This window comes from Seriola dumerili, unplaced genomic scaffold, assembly GCF_002260705.1.
Source record: "Seriola dumerili isolate Sdu_G_001 unplaced genomic scaffold, Sdu_1.0 BDQW01000078.1, whole genome shotgun sequence".
Classification (NCBI taxonomy): Eukaryota; Metazoa; Chordata; class Actinopteri; order Carangiformes; family Carangidae; genus Seriola; species Seriola dumerili.
Window position 1 is genome coordinate 2,783,929 of NW_019174333.1, and position 7,535 is coordinate 2,791,463.

Sequence of the window (7,535 nt, forward strand, 5' to 3'; positions counted from 1 at the left end):
ATTTAGCAAAGAAACAGTGGATTCAATGGATTCTACCTGCTTGTGGCACATGTGGAAGTTTTTTGCATTTTTTTTGCATTGTTCAATCTTACAACAGAAGCAGAGTGAATTATTGTGTGGAACTACATCGATTGGACACGTGTAGGCCATGACTACCAGCTTAGTCACATTTCTGCAGTAACAGAGGTGTTATTGCATTTCTGGATGATGTAGTTTGTGATTGTACTTTGTTACACTGAGAAATGAAGCTTAGTCAAAGTTCAGTCAGGAAGATTATCTCCTCCATGCCAAGTCCCAAGCAAATTTCCCGCTCTCTCTAAGCTCCACCAGCTCATTCTCGTCTTCATCCAATCACAACCTGACATGCTGGCCTTCAGCCAATCACTTGTAAGCTGTCAAACTTTAAAGTGTCTCTCTCTTCGCTGTCATTCAGCACCCACCTCCAGCCTTCACCACCTCAGCTGTGGAGCCTGACCATCTCCAATCAAACCATCCAATCAGAGGTTTCCCTCTCATGAAGACATTGCATCCTCAAGCTCCATCCCTCATCACCACCACCAGTGTCTAGTCTCCGGGGGAAGATTCCTCTCATTGGAATGACCTTACTCCTATGTGCCGCTTTCCATGGTGGTCAACTTCCTGCAAGTGTCTGAGTGCCAACGTCTATTCCTTCTGTTCACAGTAAATTCCATTGTACTTCCAATATCTCCTCCTCTTGTGTTCCTCTATAAGTCTCTCCTGATTGAAGTGTTTTTCTTAGTGTATTTAGTGAATGACAGGATGGGGTAAATAGGGTATTAGGACACACATTCAGCAGCACCAAAGCAGACAAGACTCAGCTCTCTGTTCAAATACCAACAAAGAACCTTTGTTTATTTTTACATGACGAGGATTTGTGTCACATTGTTATAGAGCCACTTCAACATGGCAGACAACTTTTAATTTCCTGTTCCCTACCTCTTGATGATGACAACAATCCATTTCTAACCTTAACTTAAGTGTAATGTTTTCCAGAGGATAAATCCTGTGTTTCAGAGTGAAGTGTATTAATGGTCTTTATGAACTTTGGTACGCCCCTGACTTCTCCTTATCCTCTGGAACAGTCACAGGTCAGAATTTCTCTTTCACCAACACTTTGGTTTATTTGTCGAACAGTTTTTCCTTCATCTGAGCCTCACAGAGCTGACTGCACGGCTAACCTCACCCTAACCAAGTTATTTTCTGTCAGGGAGTGCTGCTAACAGAAAACAGACAGGCTACCCAAACACAGACACACAGGCAGGCTGATGCTGTCAAGTGTCTTTTAATAAGTGAAAACAGGCTCACAGTCAGATGGGTAGACAGGATGACAGGCAGGACTCCAGGCACACACTACAGGACGCAGGTAGCAGACAAAAGCAGGTATCTATACAGACTGGGAAAACTGGGAACAGGTGTGAGAGTGGGTGGAGAAACTTGAAGATGAAGATGGCGCAGCAGGTTTGCCTGAAAATGTTTTTTCCATCATTTCCATGGAGATGATTGCAGGCGGTTCAGTAACATCTGTGGCAGCGGCACGATTTCAAAACAAAATTTTACCAGCTGAACACTGCAGGAACAGACTGAGAGTTGAAGAGCCACAGGAGGAACCACGTAGAGGATTTCTGTTGTTTTTACTTAGTTGTGTTTTCTGTCCTCTCTCCTGGGTGGAAACGGACTTCACTGTCTCTGAACAAGAGGACTCTGTCCTCGTTAGATGAGCCTGAGGAGGAGGAATGTGATCACATGGACCTGAGCAGTGCAGAGACCGGCGACGATGAGGAAGACGCCAGAGAAGACCAGCCATGATGGAGTGGCTGGTTAAACCGTCGGCCGGATAATCTTTACTCTTCCTCTCATCAGGATGATGATGATCCAGATTTTGTGCCAGATTTTTTCTCACAGCACCAAAGACTATCATCTGTAATCTGCCTTTTTTGCTATTTGTAAACAGCCTGTTTGTTTTGCCTTCTTTATGTTATTGCGCTGTTTATTAATATGTTTATAATCATTTAGCGTGTTAGCTTGATCATACTCTACTGTTTATCTTGATATGACAGAAAGGCCCCTGCTACCAGCCCCACAGGTGAAACAGAGGCAGATCCTCTTGAACCCAATCAAGGACATGGTATTTAGTGTGTGTTTGTAAAGGTTGGCTGGTGGCAGCGATGGAAGAAGGATTCAGATCCTTTACCTAAATAAAAGTACCATTACAGCAAGGTAAAGATACTCCATTACAAGTAAAAGTCCTTCAGTATTAGCAGCAAAATGTGACTGATGTGTTATCAAAGGACTATGAGTGATGTGAAAGGTGTTGTTCGGCCACAGTCCACAGAGAGAGAGAGAATTATGACCAACTGTGTGGTTCCCTTCAGCGCTACACAGCGCTATAGCATCGTAGCATTGTTTTGGCAGCCCATGACTGTTTTTGTTCACTCAGCACTCTCATCAGCAGCTTTGTCTCCAGCAACAGCCAAACAGCAAGTCTCAGTCCCGGGGATCCACATGTTCTCTAACCGAAGAGCTGGATTTGAGTTTGACTTCATTAATAATCTTGAAAGGAAGAGTTAAGGGATTTTCTGAGCACTTCAAATGAACTTGAAACTCAACTTGGACGAAAGGTTCATAAAGTGCCAGAAAAAAATAAATGTGAGTACCTATAATTCCATGACAACTGGGCAACTCAACCTGCTGCTGAAGTTAATATGATATGATGAAAACCTCCAGAAAAGCCACTGAATGGAGCTTGAGGCGCACTTGTTTTTTTTTTTAAAGTATATTTTTGGGGCTGTTTATGCCTTTATTGGATAGCACAGCAGAGAGAGGGGGAATGACATGCAGTAAAGGGCCGCAGGATGCAGGATTCGAACTGGGGCCGACTGCAGCGAGGACTGTAGCCTCTACATATGGGGCACCTGCTCAACCCTCTGCGCCACTCGACGCCCCATAGAGCTGCACTTGTTTAAAGTAAAGTTTTATACACGGGACACTTATTTGTGGTCTGACACACAATCAGATGATTGTTCATCCAGTACAGGAGTCGCAACAACATTTCTTTAGCTTGGCGTAAGAAAGACTGAGGGCAGTGGGTGTGCATGTGCACTCCCTCTGTCTGCGTTCCCTCAGCATCACTGAACGCTGTCAGAGACACACACCGCTGCGATGCATCTTCTTCCTCTTTTATAATATTACACTGAGAGAAATGTTTCAATGTAGGTCTTTAATCACACAACAATACAGCAGCTGTCACTTCACCACTCATTCTAATTCTTTTGACAAAACACTGCTAGTTGAAAACATGAGAAAATGAGAGCTAGAAAAGAAACCTAGAAAAATCAACAGGAGTTGAAGGAATGGTCTTTACTGCAGCCGTGCTTCTTGTTCATGACAGGAAGTGCCAGTCAAACCACAGGAATGCAAATAACTACAGCAGTCATGGTTTTCCACAAGAGAGGGAGACCTGAAGGGAGGGTCTGTGTCCATCAGGGACGCAGGGAGTCAGTCAGAGCTGAGGGCGCTGAGAGAAAGTCAGTCTTTATAATGACGTCATAATAAATGCTGCAAGATGTTCATGGGTTTTAAATTCATTTGAACTGTTAGGATCATTTATATTTAACGCTCCATCCAGTCTAAAGGTAGATGACCATGTGTTGTTTGATTATAAAGCAGGTCTAGGTTCTATATTAATACTGTGAAAGTATCAAAGCCTCAGTCCACAGAGAAATGCACACAGCCTGTATTCAGAAACTGAGCCTTAAAACCAGCCGTCAGGACTTCTGGAACTTTGTGATGTCACAACAAAGAAGTCACCGCCCTCAGCCACACCCCAAGCCCCCCCACCTGGACCCACCATCATACCTTGCAGAATTAGGTTTTTCTGAGTGTTTACTTGAAATCTGCTATATCTTTAATGGATCACTCACAAAACCATCAGCCACACAGAAGAGAGGCTCAGAGTCTCTTCTTATGTATCAACACTTCAAATAAAACACCCAAGTGTAAAATATGGGACCTTTAATATTTATTTTACACTCATTTAAGCATGACTAATAACTACTGCATGAGAACTGCAAGGAGGAGCAGAGGGAGTGAGGCAGTGTGTGGATGCAGGTGAGAGATGTGACCCATAACCAGGTTATTATAGTTCATATTTATAATAATACAGGACAGGGATAAATGAGATGAGTATACGTGGATCTACCATGCACATTCACCCCACAGAGGTTCATAGAGAGCTGTGACTGTTGGTCACACCGTTAACCAAGCCTCTAGCCTGCAGTGTAGTTCATATACAGAGCTACAGTCCTGCTACGTGATGTACTTGTGCCCCATTGAACTAAACAGGATCGTTCATATCAAATGATTTTAGCCAAAGAACCTCACACGAGGCAGGAAGCCATGACGTGTATAAGATTCCACATTCACACCAGAAGGCATGAAAACTGTGAAACCTGGTTCGGCATATGGACTTACACAATGTGCAAATCAATTCTAAATCACTTATCAAAACCCGCATCAACAGTACACGCATCGCTTCAGTAACTGTAATTCCCTCGCTGGTCACTCCTGGTTAAGATGTCGTCTGATTGTACTCGTTCATTTTCTTTCAGGTTTTCATGTTACAAGGAATCAGCGAATCAAACCATTCCTCACTTCAAGATCTCCCACTAAAAACAGGATCCCCCTTTGAGAGGGAGACTGGAACGTGACAGCTGTTGGGAACACTGTTACACTGTGAATATATTTCTTGTTTATTCATCTTCCCAGTGCTTCTATGCATCATCTCCACTGACCTCAGGTTTTAGTTTGGTAGCCTCCCTGTGATGAACAGACTCCAGGAAGCTGCACACAGTCACTGCTGTTCTTGCCAACGAATGGGTCGAGCACGTAACTCCCTCTAACACCACCTCCCCCAAAATGTTATTTTTACATTTCTCTTAAAAAAGTGTTAGTAGGTGTTTCTTTTTCACTCTGGACAGAGCCAAGCTAGCTGTTTCCAATCTTTGCTGAATCAAACTCTGATCCCAGCTCTGTGCTTAACACACACATGAGACTGATATATGTTCTCTTCTCAATCTAAGAGAGCAGGGAAATAAGCATATGTCCCAGATTATTGAACTCGTTTTTATTTCAAGCTTTCAAAGTGTATCAGGATATGTACTGTATGCTGAGGACATGGTTGCATGGAGGTGCCAGCAGAAAGGTACCTTGTCCACACTGACTGCAGCTGAGGACTGTTTTGTCTGCGAGGACCTGGCAGAGGTTGACGTGTCCCCTTGGATTTCAGCTGGAGCAGGTCTGAGAGGAAATACCGCTGGCACAGAGCGAGGGCAGACATGCCTCACCCCTGACAGTCTGGATAAAACACTTGAGCACCGCTGCAGGCTGAAAGCAGATCAAGGAGAAGGCGGTGGCTGACAGCACGTAGCGGTGTGTTTCTGTAAGCTGACAGTCCTCAAGGACAAGAGAGGGGATTTCTGAAAGCAATCCCAAAGGGTCTTTATACAGTCTGGGGTGGCATATCACATTGCCCTCCTGCCAACCCCATTCTCTGTTTTTCCTGAGTGCATTCACACACACCCAGACAGGAGAGGCCCTTGAAGGCCTTCCAGCTTTAACATTTGGCCCATCTGGAAATAATTAAAGAGGGAAAAAAGGTGGATGAGTTGGTCAGACCAATTTTCCCAGAGTCCAATAGACCCACCCTAACTCTGCACTGCTCGTACTCATACTCCACTTCTTTCACTACAATCCTCCTGTAACACCAGTCCTCCTCCTCTGGTTCCCTCCTAGTACAGATACTTCCATTCCCACTTAATGTTCTGTATTTATCAATTCTATCTTTTATACTCAATCATTATTTGAGTACAAGCTTTTATTTCGAATTTACAGTGACAAGAAAAGCTCTTCTTCCTGTACAGGCCCAAACCATATGGTCTGCTAGACCAGCTAGAAACCACCGTGGCAGGACTGAAAACCCAGAGTTAAACCTGAAGTTACCTTTACAACCTCAAACATTTGTTTCAGTTGCCTTGGTGATTTTGCTCTGTTGAGCAGAGGTGAGGTCGTGCTGCCAAAACATTTTTTTTTTACTCAGCTTGTTTAACCGATGTGTCACCAAACTTATTACAAGTCATTTGTTGGGTAATGTGATTATCTGTCCATGCAGTAGTTGTGGAGATATTCCATTCAAATCCTAAAATGTCAACTTTGTGGCACTAGAGGAAACATCGGGATCACCGAAGTGATTAGGCTTCATCATCTGAGGACCATGAATGTCTCTATAAATGTTCATGACAACCCATCCAGTACTTGAGATCTTTCTTTTTGCACAACAGTGGTGGACCAACCAAATATTGCCATCCATGATAAAACAGCTGAGGGCAGCCGGAGAGGACAGGTACACAGACTGGAGTGTGGGTTTCAGGAACAACACTTGGAGTGTGTATTTACAGAAGATGCAGAAACATGTTTTCAGTCATGAGCGTAGAGTCTGCATGTTCCAGCGTCATGTGACCTTCACAGCAGTCGATACGTGTATGCAAGACCTCGGGCATCTTTTTGGTCCTGACCTCTGCACTGATTTAAGCTGGCCAGTCTGTCCACACACACACACACAGACACATGCATACACACCCTTCGTGATGGCCGACATCTGCAACCCATTGTACTTGTTAATTACCCGGGGTTGAACCTTATGGAAAATACTACACAGGACAGAGGAATGTACACAAAACACAATGGGAACTCATGTTCATCTTCATGTTGTGTTGGTTCTTATCATGGGGTCAGATCTTACACAGGACACACTTTATCACCACAGCCTCACAACACTTACAGAGGACGTCAGTGAACCCTGTGGAATGATCTGGTTTTCTGCATGAACTGTGTAGAAAATGTGATCTGATCTTCATCTCAGTCACAAATACAGACAGATGTCCAATGTCCCTAAGCTAATAACACACAAACAATTACAATCTTTTGTGTCAATCTTTCAGCTCTTCCAGCAGCTGCTGATCAGAGCTGCTCAATGTTGAGGAGGAGGCTTGGACCATTCTTATAGAGCTGCTTCAGTCAGACATGTTCTCAGGATGTCTGGTGTGAGGAGCTCTGAGTTGAGTCCACAGCTTCTCTACTGGATCCAGTGTCGAGCTGCTGGAGTCTCAGCTGGACGTCACGTCACGGAATCATCTCCATCTATAGACAGTCTGTGTGACTGTGGACTGATGAACATCTGAACTCTGTGACCCTTCCAGCTTCATGCTCATCATCTCTTCTTCATCCTCAGTCTCTGAGATCTTTGCTGTGACGCCTGGTTCACATCAGCTCAGTGTTGTGCATCGGTGTTCATTGAACACGTTCATATTTTTAGTGAACGCTCAATGGAAAGAATCAGTTTACAAATGATGAACGTGAACGTGAGTGGTGTTCTGTCCAGCGAGAGTGAACGCCTCATGTTTTACGATAGTTTCAGCTCACGTTTTATGTCAGTTTTAGAGCACCCCACATTACGTCTC